We start from the raw sequence: 16,577 nt of genomic DNA on the forward strand, positions 1-16,577 counted from the left end.
CAGACTGTTCCATGTCCACCCCTCTTACCAGTCTCAGTGTTGTTCCTTCTTTAATTCTGTAGTTGCAGCACTTTCATTCAGCTCAATTTCTGATTGTTCTGGATGATGGTTGTTCTATAAATTTGTTGTAATTTTGATGTGGCTGTGCAAGAAGGTGAGCTGTGTTTACCTATACCACCATCTTGACCAGAAGTCCTGGGTTTTTTTTCTTGATAAGTGGTTAAATATTATCAATTTTGTTTAACTTCTCAAAGAAACAGCTCTTGGCTTCATTGATCTTTGAACTGTGTTTTAGATTCTATTGTGTTTATTTCTGTTTTAAATATCATTATTTTCTTTCTTTTCCTAACTTTGGGTTTTGTTACCTGTTCTTTTACTAGTTTCTCTAGGTGTCAGATTAGATTATTTATTTGTGATTTCTCTGGCCTCTTAAGGTCAGCTGGTATTGCTATTACTATCCCTCTGAGGACTGTTTTTAATGTGTCCCATAGATTTGGGGTTGTCGTGTTTTTATTTTCATTTTTCTCTGCTTATGTTTTGCTTTCTTCCTTGATCTCATTGTTAATCCATTTTTTGTTTAGTTACATGTTTTTTAGTCTTCACATGTCTGTATGTTTTTCATTTTTTTCTTGTAATTGAGTTCTAGTTCCATATCAGTGTGGTCAGAGAAGATGCCTGATATGACTTCAATTTCTTAAATTTATTGAGACTTTGTTTCATGGTCTAACATGTGGTTTATAACGAAAAATGCTTCATGTACATTTCAAAAGATTGTTTATTCTTTAGGGTGAACTGCTCTGAAAATATTAAATAAGCTTACCTGGTCTAATGTGTCAATTAAGGATGCCGTTTTCCTTTCTGATTTTCTTTCTGGGAGATCTGTCTATTGAGGTCAATGGGGTATTAAATATACCCTCACTATGAGCATATTATTGTTGATCTTACCGTTTATGTCCATCAATATTTGCTTTACATATTTAGATGCTTCTATGTTGGGTGTGAAAATGTTTGCAAAGGTTAGGTACTCTTGTTTGATTGTTTCCTTTTTCAATGTGTAATGTCCTTCTTTGTCTCTTATTATATAGCCAATGTTTTAAAGTCTTTTTTTTTACATAGGTATTGCTACCCCATCTTTTTGTTTTTGCTTCTATTTGCAGGAAATATCCTTTTCTATCCCTTTTCTTTCAGTCTGTGTGTGTATTTAATATGAAGCGAGTCTCTTGTAGACAACATATATATAGGTCTTATTTTCTTATCCATCCAACTACCTTATGTTTTTTGACTAGAGCACTTTTTTTCATTCACATGTGAAGTGATTATTAAGTTGCCATTTTGTTGCCATTTTGTTATTAATATTTGTCCTTTTTTCTTTTTTTATGCTTGTCAGATTTCTTTAAAGAGTTTGTTTCTTTTTTAAATATATTTTATTGATTATGCTATTACAGTTGTCCCATTTCCCCCCTTCACTCCCCTCCACCCTGTACACACTCTCCCACCCACTTCCCCCCATTTAGTTCATGTTCATGTTTCATATCTATAAGTTCTTCAGCTTCTACATTTCTCATACCATTCTTACCTTCCCCTCCCCCTGTCTATTTTCCACCTACAATCTATGCTACTTATTCTCTATACCTTTTCCCCCTCTCTCCTCCTCCCATCCCCCTGTTGCTAACCCTCCATGTGATCTCCATTTCTGTGGTTCTGTTCCTGTTCTAGTTGTTTGCTTAGTTTCTTTTGGTTTTGCTTTAGATGTGGTTGTTAATAATTGTGAGTTTGCTGTCCTTTTACTATACATGTTTTTTTATCTTCTTTTCTTAGATAAGTCCCTTTAACATTTCATAAAATAAGGGCTTGGTGATGATGAACTCCTTTAACTTGACCTTATCTGAGAAGCACTTATCTGCCCTTCCATTCTAAATGAAAGCTTTGCTGGATAGAGTAATCTGGGATGTAGGTCCTTGTCTTTCATGACCTGGAATACTTCTTTCCAGACCTTTCTTGCCTGTAAGGTCTCTTTGGAGAAATCAGCTGACAGTCTGATGGGAACTCCTTTGTAGGTTACTGTCCCCTTATCTCTTGCTGCTTCTAGGATTCTCTCCTTCATTTTTACCTTGGCTAATGTAATTATGATGTGCCTTGGTGTGTTTCTTCTTGGGTCCAACTTCTTTGGGACTCTCTGAATTTCCTGGACTTCCTGGAAGTCTATTTCCTTTGCCAGAATGGGAAAGTTCTCCTTTATTATTTGTTCAAGTACATTTCAATCTGTTGCTCTACCTCTTCCCCTTCTGATACCCCTATAATTTGGATGTTGGAACGTTTAAAGATGTCCTGGAGGTTCCTAAGCTTCTCCTTGTTTTTTTTTTTTTCTTTTGAATTTTTATTTCTCCATTCTTTCCTGTTTGGTTGTTTCTTTTTCCTTCTGGTCCACTCTACTGTTTTGAGCCCCAGTTTCCTCCTCATTACTATTGCTTCCCTGTGCATTTTCCTTCGGAATTTCTTTTATCATAACCTGCATTTGTTCATCTAATTTGTGACCAAAATCAACCAATTCTGTGAGCTTCCTGATCACCAGTGTTTTGAACTGTGCACCTGATAGGTTAGCTATCTCTTGGTCGCTCAAAAGGATTAGTTCTGGGGCACTGACTTGTTTTTCTTTGGAGCCATCTCTCTCTCTCTCTCTTTTTTTTGGTCTGCTCGCTCCTGTTCCATTGAGGGGCAGAGCCTTAGGTGTTCACTAGGGCTGGGCACCCCAGTCGCTAGATTGTGACGCTGTATGTGGGGGTGGGGTCAAGAGGGAACAATGGCAGTAGCTCCGCTCTCCCGGGACCTCAGTCCCTTCTCTGGGATCCTGGGTTGTGCGCTCTGCCCTGGTCCACAATCGCCACCTCACTGGGTCCGCCAGCTGCTGCTTGCATACTCAGGGTCCACCCGCTGCAATCTTGTGCACCCCAGATGCCTTACACGCTCCCAGTTGCCTTATGCACCCAGTTCTCCCCGTTCTCCGCACCCAGCTGCTCGTCTCCGCCTCTCTTACTGGTTTGGATGAACGGGTCTATTTCAACTTCTTGGCTGTCCGACTTCCATTCAGATAAATTTTCTATCAGTTTTGGGTGTTATTCTACCTCTAAATTGTTGTTGTTCCAATCTTGGTTGTGTGTGGAGGTACGGTGCATCCACCTATGCCTCCATCTTGGCTGGAAGTCCCTTTTTTTCTTTTTAAAGAAATTCCTTTCACATTTCTTGTAATATGGGTTTTGTAGTGATAAATTCTTTTTGCTTTTGTTGTTGAATAGTTGTTTATTTATCCTTTAATTGTTAAGTGACAGCCTTTGTGAGTTGTGTAGTCTTTGTTATGGATTCTTGCTTTTCTGCACTTTGAATATTTTGTGTGAATTCCTTTTGGCATGAAAAGTTTCAGATGAGAAATCACTTAACACTCTAAAGGAAGATCTCTTAGTTATCTGTCTTTGTCTTGCTGCTTTTTAGATTTTCCCTTTATTTTTCTCTTTTGTTGTTTTAATTTTGATGTGTCTTACTGTGGGTCTCTTCAGGTCCATCTTCTTTGTGTTCATCTTCTCTGCACTTTCTAGTTTTGTATGCCTTCTTCATCAGATTAAGAAAATGTTTAGACATTATTTATAAAAATAGGTTCTCAATGGAAGTTATTTTCAGTCATTTTTATTACACTGTGAATGCATGATACAACCACATTCTTTCATGGTGGAGCTGTAAGAAAACCAGTAATATACTACTTGACTAGTGTGTGGACACATGTGCGTATGTGTGGAGAAGGCGGGACTACAGCAAGAAAAAGACAGTTGGTAAGGCAAATGTATTCTACTTTCATGTTTAACCTAGGCCAATTTGATTTGCTATTTCATTCATTTAACATATGCTTATAGGGAATTTGCCCTTTGCCAGATGCTACTAAAGATACTGGTATACAGTAGTTGACAAAAGGGACAAAGATATCTCAGACCTGTGCTTATCAGAGGTAGGGATGGGGGAGGTTGGATTACATGAAGGTCATCAGAAGGCAGAAATTTCCAGTTATAACGTAAATAAGTATTTGGAATTTGATGTACACACAATCATTACTGTTAACAGTACTCTATGATATATTTGAAAGTTGTTTAGATCGATCCTCAGAGTTTTCATTCCAAGGAAAACCATTTTTCCCTTTTTTGGTATTTATATGAGATGTATGTGAGGTGATGGACATTAATTGATTTTGGTAATATTTTATATGTAGGTCAAATCATTATGTTGTTTGTATATCTTAAACATATACTATACTGTATGTCAGTTATGCTTCAATCAAACTGGAAATACTAATGGAGTTTGCATTCTACTGTGGACACAAACCATAAACAAGTACACTGATAAATAGGTTTGTAACTGCAAATTGGTCTGTTTATGAAAAAAAAAAACACAATGTAACTCAGGAAGGAAGAAAACTTTATTTTGGGTGGGGTGTTAGAGATGAGCTTTGGTAGAAGTGAACTTTGAGTAGAGGCCTGGATGGTGTGAAAAATTATAATAAAAGATTTGAGAAAGATTATTACAGATGGAGAAAACAACCAGGGCAAAGGCACTGAAGTGACTGAGGTGGGAATGTTCTTGGTAGGTCCTAGGAACTTGAACCTGGATGAAGGAGAAGAGGGGTCTTCGAGGAAGCAGCTACATGATCCTTTAGGGTAAAGATTATGATTTTGTCCTACAAATATCAGTAAGCCATTGGAGGGTTCTGAGTGACATGATTAGATTATTATTATTATTTAAGAAAAACATTTTAAGATCATCTTGGCAGCCATGTGGAGAAAAAAAACTAAAAGAGACAAAAGTGGGAGCAGGGGTGACATCACCGTAGAACAGGCCAAAGAAGATGGTGGCTTTGGGATGGAGTAGGCACAGTGTAGGTTTGTTGGGAACTGCCCTGCCTGGTATCAGAAGCTGTAACCCCCGCCTAGGCTAAGGCTAAGGGAACACCCTTGGAACAGTAAGCCAGCAAGGAGACAAGCTTATCTCCCTGACAGGAGCACCTCTTCTGCTCCTTCATACCTCACCCTGCCTGAACCCCAATGCTTGGTCAGTTAGCCAATGACAGGTAAGATTCCCCAAGAGGGGAACGATCTAAGACAGGCACGATCATGTGGGAGGCCCCCAAAAGAAGGACTTTGGGGGCTACGGCAAAAGGGGGTGATGGACTCTTGCCCTTTGGCTTTAACAAAGCCCGAGTCCTCCTGCTCTGCAAGAAAATCTCTTAATCTCTTGGCTGCCTTACTTCCCTTGCTCCACCTAAGCCTGAAACAATGACAGGGTGGTGCCGCCCTGTGCTGGAAAGGGCGGATTCCCTGGGTGATCAGGCCTAAGAAAGAACATGTAAATTCCTGTGAAACCTTCTTTGTTTAAAATACTCTCAGTTGAATGAGAAGGGTCCAAGGAGGAAGTTAGTTTGTTCCTTAAAGTCTTACAGCTCTTTGACCCTGACTCAAAATAGACCCTCAGAGTTCCTTATTACCTATCGTTTGATCCTTACTATCTTGCAATGAGTAATGTGCTTTACCTGAATTCTTATGCAAAACGAACCCAATAAATGCCAGTTTGGATGGTAAATTGGCACGCTCCCCACTACAGGGGGTGGCTGTTCTGTCCCTACTTCTCCACAGAAACTGGTCTGTCTCTGTGCATGTTTTTTCTTGCATTTTGATGAGCCATCCACAGCGTTCCGTGATCACTGCTGGCCGGTGACCCATGCATCATAGGTTGTAAAAAATAATCATATTTAAGATAATTTTAAAAATAGAGCTCATAGAATATGATAATGGAGTACAGCAGGCAAGGGAGAGAAATTAAAGATAACTCCTAAGTTTACCTTTAATAAATAGGGAATTTTACAATTGTGATCTTTTATAAGCCATCAGAGATAATCCAGTGTAATGGCTTTATGTCATCACAATGCTTATTAGTTAAAGCCCTATCTACTTATCCCATCCTTGCCAGAGATAGTTTTCTAAAAGTATATAGGAATAGTGTGGGCAAAGGGAAATACATGAGCTATGAGAACAAAATTCTTTTAAAAATAAACTATGGCAAAAATCAATTCAGTTTGCAATGATTCAGTAATTGATTCATTTGCTCTTTGTTTCCATTCAGCCAATGAGTAATGAATGGCTACAATATACCAGGCACTGTGCTGGGTGTTGGTGCATATACAGTAGAATAACAAAGAGGTGGACCTCACTCTCATAAGGCTCACAGTCAGCACATGGGTTGTGGTAATACATTACTCTCCATGTTTATTAATTTGAGATTTCTCATGTCATGGCAAAGAAACTTGAGTAATCAAATTCATTTATATTAATATGTGAGTGGCAAACAGTCATTTTATGGTGATATCTACTTTCAATGATACCAAATGAATTTCTAAGCATTATTTTGTACAACTTATTTTCCTCATGCTCTTTATAGAGAATAAAATAATAAGTGTCATCAGCTTGATCACTTTCATGAAAGTGAACAATTTCCTCTTCAGAATTTGACTGAAAAAGAATAAATAAAAAAATTAAACAAGAATTTAAAAGGACTTAATTGGCTAGTGATAACCATTTCTAGTAAAAGCTTAGGAAGATACTATCATTTTCTTGCCTTTGTAGCAACTATTGTAGCCACTCAGTTTTCATTGGTATGGTTACAATCACTGAAGATGGATGCCAGGTTACCTTTAAATATTTTAAATATGAAATGTTAGTGCACTTACTCCAGTGTGCATATGCAGGTTGGACTCCCTCGCAGCCTAAAACAGTGGTTCTCTAAGTGTGGCTCCAGACTAGCAGCATCAGCATCACCTGTGAATACAGGTCAGAACTGCAAATTTTTTTATCTCATCCTAGTCCTCCTAAATCAGAAACTTGAGGAAGGGCTGTTGTGAGGGGGCAGCAATCTGAATTAAGACGAGCCCTCCAGGTAGTTCTGATACTTGATAAAGTTTGAGAAATATTACACTAGAGGATGTATTTGCTCAACACATTTTCAATGATTAGTTAATGCATACCTGGTATCATTCTAGGTACTAGGGTATAACTAGGTTCCTCCCTCTTGGGAATAAGTATATGGTATCAGTTGGTTTTAATCAGTGAATTACTAACTGCTTTAAATATTCATTACAGAGGAAATTTAATACAATAATTGATTAGACAAGAAATGGAAGAGCTGGTGAAGACAAGGGATGACCCTGAGGCAATGCAGAGATTAGTAACAACCAAAAGCCACTATTATCCTTGTACTAGAGCACAAGAGGAGATGGTATTACTGGAGCTTAGGGGTCAAGACAGCCTGGCAGGTCTCTTCTGCAGGCAGCTGGAGGCACGAAAGAGTGGTGTGTTGCTATAGACCTGAAGTTACCTAGGCAGAGAGAGATGGGATGACATAGCCTGTCTTCTTTTTTTCTTTCATTCTCCCATCAGTAACTCCCACTGAGTCCAAGCTCAGTAGGAAACCCGCTGGCAAGGGGCAGACTGCAGGTGATGGTCCAGTGATACAGAGCAGAGCAGAGAAGACTAGAGAACCAAGAGGGCAAACAGCCCAGCATCAGTGCATTTATCTTCTAGGGGATTCTGGTTGTTACCCCAGTGCTCTACCTAGACTCTTCTTTGCACCTGTAAATTGAAGGTAAACATTGAGAAATATTTTAAATTTCATGATATATGAAAAGTCTGAGTAAATTAAAAACAAGGAATATCACAGGGAAAATAAAAGTTCCAATTTATTTTTTATTCTGTCATTGTAGTACATTTGCATTCTCTCCCAAATGAAGGAGACATTTAGCATGAAAAGCTTTATGTTCATGTGCAAATAAAATAGGTAAATTAATTATACCATGTTTACTATAAATTTAATACTGACTATAGTGATTTAAGCTTTTGAAAAGCCAAGTGCTCACACAAATCATGTCTCCAGAGACTGTGTGCTTTGTACTGATCAATAATTATTCTGTTAATTATGGAGATATGGGGAAAATTAGGCCATTTATAATTCTGCATGCATAAGAACAACTCTTCAAAGCCAAGAATAACTTTCTCTTTAGGTTGGCTTCATGCTTTGGAAGATGATTAGACCACATCCTCCATTAATCTTTTGGCAAGCAATATTTTCTTATTTTCTCACCAAGTATATTTTGATTTTAAAAAAGTGAAAAGTTGATCATTATCAACTTAAAAGTATAGTGTTTTCCTGCTATTGGGTTTCTATCTACCTTTATAACATTCCTGTGAAGGGCTTTTTCATTCATTCAACAAATATGTATTGTGTGCTTAACTAGTACAAAACAGAGTGCAGGATAAAAACCCTTTGAATAAGAATGAAACTTGTGCAGAGAGCTGTCTCCTAGGCTGGTTTCACAGACTACTGGTCAGATTGGCTTGACTTGTTACATTTGTCACCTTCCTTTAGCTAGTTAACTTGTCTGAGCCCATTTCTTCTTGGTAAAATGAGACCTGTCAGAGCTATCTTACAAACAACTAAGAGAATTAAGAATAATATGTGTTTTTATGAGTCTCATGCTATGTCTATAATACAGGTAGTACAATTGTAACAATAAATTTTAGTCTCCTTAAATTTTCTGCACACTTTTCTTCTCCCTAGATAACTCCCTCCCTTTCTATTTGTTCACTCATGCCACCTAACTCCCTCTGTGCCTTTCTCCGAGTCTTTCTATGCTTTCCACTATCAGAATAACTGGCCATCATTGGCAGCTAATCCTGGAGTAAAGAAAAGCTCCCTTTGTCGCTCATATTCTACGTGACATTGAGACTTCATTTATTCAAAGATATTTAGTAAGGGTCTGCTATGCTCCAAGCACTCTTCTGATGGGTCTAATGTCTGCTAAAATAGGCAAGATGTTTTTCTCCTTCAAGTAAAAACGTATTTCAACAAATATTTATTAAGTCCACACTAAGTATACACTTAGTACTAAGTGTTTGCCCCATGATGAGCTCCAATTAGCCAAGACTGCCAACAGATCAATTGCCAGCCAGGTATAAAGTAGGCCCTGAAGTGGTAAGAACATGGAAGGCGAGAAAAGCAGGCTGAAGGGGCTGTGGGAGTGGGGTCTGATGCGTGACTCTGGGGCAGAAGAATGAGTGAAGCAGGAGCATGAATGCTGTGAGCGTCTGTGAGAAGAGAAGCATCAGGCAGTGGGGAGGTCAAGTGTCGCGGCTGATTGCCAGATCAGGGTCGGCAGATCCGGGCAGCGAAGGATGGGGAGAAAGAAGGGCGAGAAAACGGCAGTGTGAGGAGATAAGAATTGAGAGGCAGTGGGCCCAGTTTCCATTGGGCGTGTGGGCCAAGGTAACCACTCTACTATCATTCTGTGAACAATAGGGAGGTGAGGAGTGACATTTCTGACTTTTGTTTCCGAAGGATCCCCGTGGCTGTTCGGTGGAGGACAGTCAGGAAGAGGCAGGAGTGGAAGCAGGGAGGTGGCTCTCAGGTCACAGAGGCGGTGCCTTGGATTGCTTCAGTAGTGCTACAAGTAATGGGAAGGAGGCAGATTCTGGATATATGTTCGAAGTGGGGCTGAACATTGTATATGGGAGGTAAGAAAAAGAAAAGGCAAGTGTGATTCAAGGGTTTTGATTAGACCAAATGGAAAAAACTTCCCTGTCGTGTACAATCTAGTGAGGGAGAAAGGCAGTGAACAAACACAAGCTGACCCTGGAACAACAGGGGTTTGAACTACTCAAGACAGGTTATACATGGATGTTTTCCAATAAATATACTGGAAAATTTTTTGGAGATTTTTTCACTGCCATGAATCAATCATATTGATTATACTAGCACACCATAAAGCAATCATATTACTGCTTCTTCATTATCAACGCAAAGTTGTTATACCTAAGTTGATTATCAATACAAAGTTATTATACCTATACAAATGATGAACTTTTTTTCATATTTTCATTTTGATTGTAGTGTTGGATGTGTATAATATGTACAGTGTTTTGTACCACACAAGGCAATTCATCCTATAAACAGATTATGTAAATTCACAGTCAGTAAATACAATAAAGTGTTACAGAACAGACAACAAGGGGGGCCTGGGACAATATACTATTATTGAAAGAAGGCCCCGGGTCCGTTATGTCTGCTGCCAGAGGAAAGACGTCTCTCAATGCCAGAGATTCATGAAAAGGAAAGGAAATGTTTATTTAATGCTATACAAACTTAAAGTAGTGACCTAATGTCTTTATCAAAAATCCCAAAGTCCCTTAAAACACCCAAACAAACACAGTCCTTCCTTCCTTCCCCCTTTGCCCAGTCCAGAGTACCATATCTCAGGAAAGGAAAACGAAGTCCATGGCTCAGACGGTCCTCTGGTTCTGACAGTCCTCAGACAGTCCTCTAGTTAGTCCTCCATCTCGACTGGGAGACCTCCCTGGGTACCTGGCACCCTCAGCTGAGTCGCTGGGATCTCTGCTAAAACCAGGTGGTGGTTCCCCCTTCTAAAGCTGCGGGGGTCCCCACTCTGTCCAGGTCTCGTGGTTCTCCCTCTCAGGGCTGCGGGAAGGGGAGAGTCCCCACTCTGCCAAAGCCGCGTGGTTCTCTTTCTCAAGAGGCTGCGCATGGCTCTCTCTCTCAAAGCAGCACGGTTTTCCTTCCTAAAGCAGCACGGTTCTCTCTTCTAAGGGCTGTGCATGGTTCTCTCTCTCAGGGCTACACATGGCTCTCCTTCTCAGGGCTGCACATGGTTCCCCACTAGTGGCCGCCAAGTCTGGGTTTTAAATCCCCGCGGCCAATCTTCCTCTGCAGCCTCATTTCCGACTCCTCCCACACTCGGCTTCACATGCCAGAACTCGTATCCTTCCAGCTTTACTGGGCTGCCATGTTGAGTCTGGGCAGGTGTGGCCCCATGTCCTGGAGCCAATCTTCTCCGAGCTCCCACGCAGGTGCTGTAGCTTGGGGGGATCTGCCCCCAGTCACGTCTTGGTGGGGAAGTTACTTCCATTCCCCTGGCTCAGAGATGATCACAGCTATTTAACATATCCATGCAACCAGCCAAAGGCTATAGATATGTTAAATGACCACGCCAGAGCTTAGCTGCAAGGCTGTTGCTATGCAAAACAGGTCTCAATGGCCCTGCTCCATTTGTCCCTTCCCCCAACCCACACCTTGGCGGCAGGGGGGGGGGGGGGGGGTGGAGACATCTTGAAATCTCCTGGACACCTTAAGTTCTGGACCCCATTTCAAATGCCTATTTGGGGTCCCCCCTCTTGGCTGCACCCTGTAACAAAAGCACTGTAAATGTATTTTCTATTCCATATGATTTTCTTTTCTCTGGCTTGCTTTATTGTAAGGCTATAATATTTAATACATATAACATACATAATATGTGCTAATGCACTTATAGTCAACAGTAGCGTATCAGTAGTTAACTTTTGGGGAAGACAGAAGTTATATGTGGATTTTCAAAGCAAGGTAGGGGGAAGTCAGCACCACCACCCCTGTGCTTTTCAAGGGTTAACTGTTAATGTAAATGAATTGCAGTTACTAACTTGATGAATGTTAACTGGGAGGGGGAGGTATAGTCAGGTACCCCTTTCCAGGAAACGATATTTAATCTGAGACCTGAAAAATAAGTGAGAGTTAGTTGGTACAGGATGGGTGTGTGCATCTTTAGGGGAAGGATGAGGAGAGGAGGGCAATGTGGGGCATGAATTTCAACATATGCAAAGACCCTGAGATGGAAAAGAAATTATAACACATCTGATTGTTGAGTAGATTCAACAGAAGAACCCAGCCTGGCTTGTTCATTTTTAACTCCTCTATTGGTGCACAATTTGTGCCCAAGTTCACATATGCCAAAGACACTTGTTTTTTTCTCATTCAGCGAAATTCCAGTTATAAACTCTGGTTATATTACTGTCTTAATTTAAAAACATAGTTTTTACTCTGAGAAATAAAATAAAGTTAAAAGAACAATGAAACACTCATACACTCATCACCCAGAATTAATAGCTATGAACCATGCCAGTTTCTAGTCTTTTATCTCTTAAAAAATAAGCAATTACAAGTAAAGCCTTTCATTCATCTTTGTTATTAATAGGAGTAACCATTGGAAGATTTTCTTTCCAGTTTAATTTATATGGTTTTTCATATACATGTATAATTGAGTCTAATATGTAAAAAAATGAGTATTTTTTGTTTTTGTAGGTTTGTTTAAAATTCAGTATCATTTAAATTTTTAAGTTTATTTTACTACTTCTTGATTTCTTAGTTTACTTTGTATTTATTGACTTCCTATTATAGAAATTGAGGATATATGTTTTCTCCCCTTATCCTTGCTACACATATCACTCTTCCCATTCCCCTTATAGAAAAGTTGCACTTACTATTTTTATTATGATTATGTAAATGATATTCACAACTGACCATATGGTAAACCACATGTATTTTCCTTTCCTGAACACTTTTTGCTTTCAGTGGAGATAATAACTATCTTTTTTTGTTTACTTGCTTAATTTTTTGCATACTTACCATGAATATAATCACAAATTCTCATCCAGTTGTCTAACCTCATAGCTCAGGCACTTCAGGTACTCTATGTATTTCATTTTTGATGGGAATGACTTTGGAGACTTTTGACTCCTTCAATCTTGGCTGGTAGTCTCTGTATCTAGTATAGAACTGATATTCTGAAACCTTCTTTCACCATCATCCTAGGGATCCCTTTTATCTGCCTCTTCTTGTGAGCCTGCCTCTCTGTATCTCACATGCTCTTCTTTTTATTACTCCCTTGTTTGGATGTTGCTATTCTTTTTCTTAACATTTTAAAAAAGATTGTATTTATTTATTTTTAGAGAGAGTGGAAGAGAAAGAGAAAGAGAGGGAGAGAAACATCAATGTGTGTTATGAGCCCCCCACTAGGGACCTGGCCCGCAACTCAGGCATGTGCCCTGATTGGGAATCAAATCAGTGACTCTTTGGTTTGCCGCTGGCACTCAATCAACTGAGCCACACCAGCCAGGGCTACACTTTAGTAGTATTCTGAAGAAAAATACAAAAGAGACACATTTTTGATCCCTTATATTCTTTATTCCAGTGTGTACCTATTACAGGTATTTGTGTGCCCCTTTGCTCCTGGGCAATACTGGAAGTTCTGTTAGGACAGGGACTTTCATATTCAACTATGTGGCCTCCACAGTGTCAGCCCAGCTGAAAAATTAAAAATAAGAATAGGTGATTTTTATAAAGTATACTCTGTGCCAATAAAAGTCATGTGTTTGGACAAAAATCACAAAACTTAAAATGTTAGAGAGATATTTCCAAGTACTTGTATGCATGACATCATGTTGACCAACTATGCAGATATTTGATTGGGGTTTTTAATCTTCATATGTTATACAGTCACTTAGGCCCATTGTCAGATTTTCTTTAAGATGGATAATTTCTATTTAGAGGTATATGAGGTCTGTCCAGAAAAAGTCCAGCCATTGTTAATATAATGAGAATGGTTTGCACAACATTGATGTAACCTGGCCACCAAAGAGAGTGGACTGGAATGTGCATGTGTGAATAGTGATGACCTTACTGTACTAGTTAGTGGGGGTGGTAGACACCATTGAGTGAGCATGTGTGCTGTGTGGCTATCACATTCAAAATGAGTGAGAGAGTAGAGCAATGAATCTGCATCAAATTTTGCATTAAGCTTGAACATTCCCCTGCGAAAACCATTTGAATGATTTAGAAGGCTTTTGGGGATGATACAATGAGTGCAGTGCAAATAAAAGTGTGACACAAACACTTCAAAGATGGTCAAGAATCTGTTGAAAGTGATTCACATTCTGGTGGGCCTGCAACAAGCAGAACATCTGAGAATGTTGAATGTGTATGGGATACAATCAACAAAGATCCACAACGGACAGAGTGAAAACTAGAAGCTGATCTGGGATTCCAAAAACTACTGTGTCTGAGATTTTGATGCAGGATCATGGCATGAAACATATCCTGGCAAAACTCTTTCTGCAGCTTCTACTACCACAGCAGGAGAGACGTTATGCTGCAGTCTTAGTGACTTGATTCAAACCACTACCAGTGAACCAGATTCCCTCAAGAAAGTCATTACTTTGAGGGGACTGGGGCATCCTTGTCCTGTGTACAATGTTTCTTGTGTCTTGTATCATCTTCAGTAAATGCTTCTATTTTTCATATGGCATGGATGGATGCTTTCTGGACAGACCTCATATATATGTCACACCATCTCTTATCAAACATTTGTACTATGTTTTATTGTGGTAAAATATATGTAGCAAAATTTACATCTAATATTATTTTGAAGATAAGTAATTCATGTAGGAATTTGTGAATCTATGAAAATTTATGTCTTATAAGATTGATAAAGAGACTAAATTGAAATTGACATGGCAATAATAGTAAAAAAGATTTGTGCTCTTAAGATTTTAATTTTTCAATGTAAAGTCAATATAAATGTGGTTGCATGAAAATCATTGTATTTGGTCATTCTCTTTTAAGCTTGTTTCATCAAACTTTTTGCTAATATTCCTACAATTAATTAGTTTTTACCAAGATTACTAATGACTTCTGACATAATGAAATTCAATTGTCAATTCTCAGTCTGTGTTTTACCTAAACTTTACCTTTGGCACCAATAATTGTTTTTTTTAATTATTTTTTAAATTACAGTTGACATTTAATATTATATTAATTGCAGGTGTACCATGTAGTGGTTAGACATTTATATAACTTATGAAGCAATCCCTGACACCATATATGGTTGTTACAATATTATTTACTACACTCCCTAAAATGTACTTTACCACCCCATGATGATTTTGTAACTTCCAATCTGCACTTCTTAATCCCTGCACCTTTATACCCAGCCCCCTAACTCACTTCCTATCTGGCAACCATCAGTTTGTTTTTTGTATCTATAAGTTTGCTTATGCTCCCTTTGTTTGTTTGTTTATTGTTTCCACATATAAGTGAAATCATGGTATTTGTCTTTCTCTGTCTGGCCTATTTAATTTAGCTCAATACCCTCTAGGTCTCTCCATGTTATCACAAATGGTAAGATTTCATTCTCTTTTATGGCCTATTAATATTTCATTGTATATATGTACCACTTCTTTATCCACTTATCTTTTGATTGGAGCATTTAATTTATTAACATTTAAAGGAATTATTGATAGGTGTGCAGTTACTGTATTTTAGTAATTGTTTCCTGATTGTTTTGTTGTTCTTTGCTTCCTATTCTCTTACTCTCTTCTTTGTGTGACTTTTGTGTGACTCTGTAGTATTGTATTTAGATTCCTTTTATTTTATTTCTTGTACATCTCTGTAGAATTTTGGTTTGTGATTACTATGTGCCTTACATATCAAGCTATGCTTATAGTGGTCTATTGTCGGGGAGCTCCACCCACAGGGCCCTCCTGGCTGCCACGGATGAGAATAAGTCTACCAAGACATGATCTGCTTGGGGAGGAAAGGCGGACAATCTCTCAAAGGAGAAGGGCCAAGAGCCTTTTCCTCAATGGGCTTTTATTGGGTTCATTTGCACAAGAATACAGGTAAAGCTCATTAATTATTGTCAGGCAGTAAGGATCAAACAATAGATAACAAAAAACTTTGAGGGCCTATTTTGAGTCAGGGCCAGATAGCTAAAGAGCTGTAAAACTTTGAGGAACAAACTTACTTCTTGCTTGGACCCTTATCATTTAATTGAGAACCTTCTAAACAAAGCAGGTTTCACAGGATTTTACATATTCATTCTTAGGCCTGATTGCTCCAGGGAACCCACCCTTTCCAGCAGAGGGCTGTACCACCCTCTGTCATTGTTTCAGGCTTAAGTGAGGCAGGGGAAGTAAGGCAGCCAAGAGATAAAGAGATTTTCTCACAGACAGAATGAGGACTCAGGCTTTGTCAAAGCTGAGACTCGAGGGTCCATCACCCCCTTTTGCTGTATCCCCCAAATTCCTTCCTTAGGGGCCTCCCACGTAATCATGCCTGTCTTAGGTCGTTCTTCCCTTGGGGAATCTTACCTGTCATTGGCTAACCGACCAAGCATTGGGGGCCAGTTATGGATGAAGTAAAAGGAGCAGAAGAGGTGCTCCTGCCAGAGAGATAAGCTTTTGTCTCTTAGTGGCTTATGGTCCAAGGTCATTCCCTCAGCCTTAGCCTTGGCAGGGAATACAGCTCCTGAAACCAGAAAGGGCAGTTCCCAACAGTCTATTTTAGATTAATGGCTACATATGTATGTGTTTTTCATATATGACTTTTTTCATATTTTCTATCTCGTTGGGAAGTTGTCACTGAATTCATTTATTCACTATATATCTATATATTTAAGCTGTTTTTTATATCTTCAAATATGTTGTTTTTCAGGAGTGACTGAAGTAAAAAATACAACTGAGTCCCATGATCAATACAGAAATGGATTTATGAGAAAACAGGTCAGATGAATATTATCACTTCCCATTTTCAACCAGCAAATAGTTGCCAGTGATAAACAAACAGCCCATAGTCCATCAAGGATGCTCAAGATATATTACATAATACAACAT

This window comes from Phyllostomus hastatus, unplaced genomic scaffold (assembly GCF_019186645.2).
Source record: "Phyllostomus hastatus isolate PE091 unplaced genomic scaffold, TTU_PhHast_1.1 phas_scaffold_21, whole genome shotgun sequence".
In the NCBI taxonomy this organism is placed as follows: Eukaryota; Metazoa; Chordata; class Mammalia; order Chiroptera; family Phyllostomidae; genus Phyllostomus; species Phyllostomus hastatus.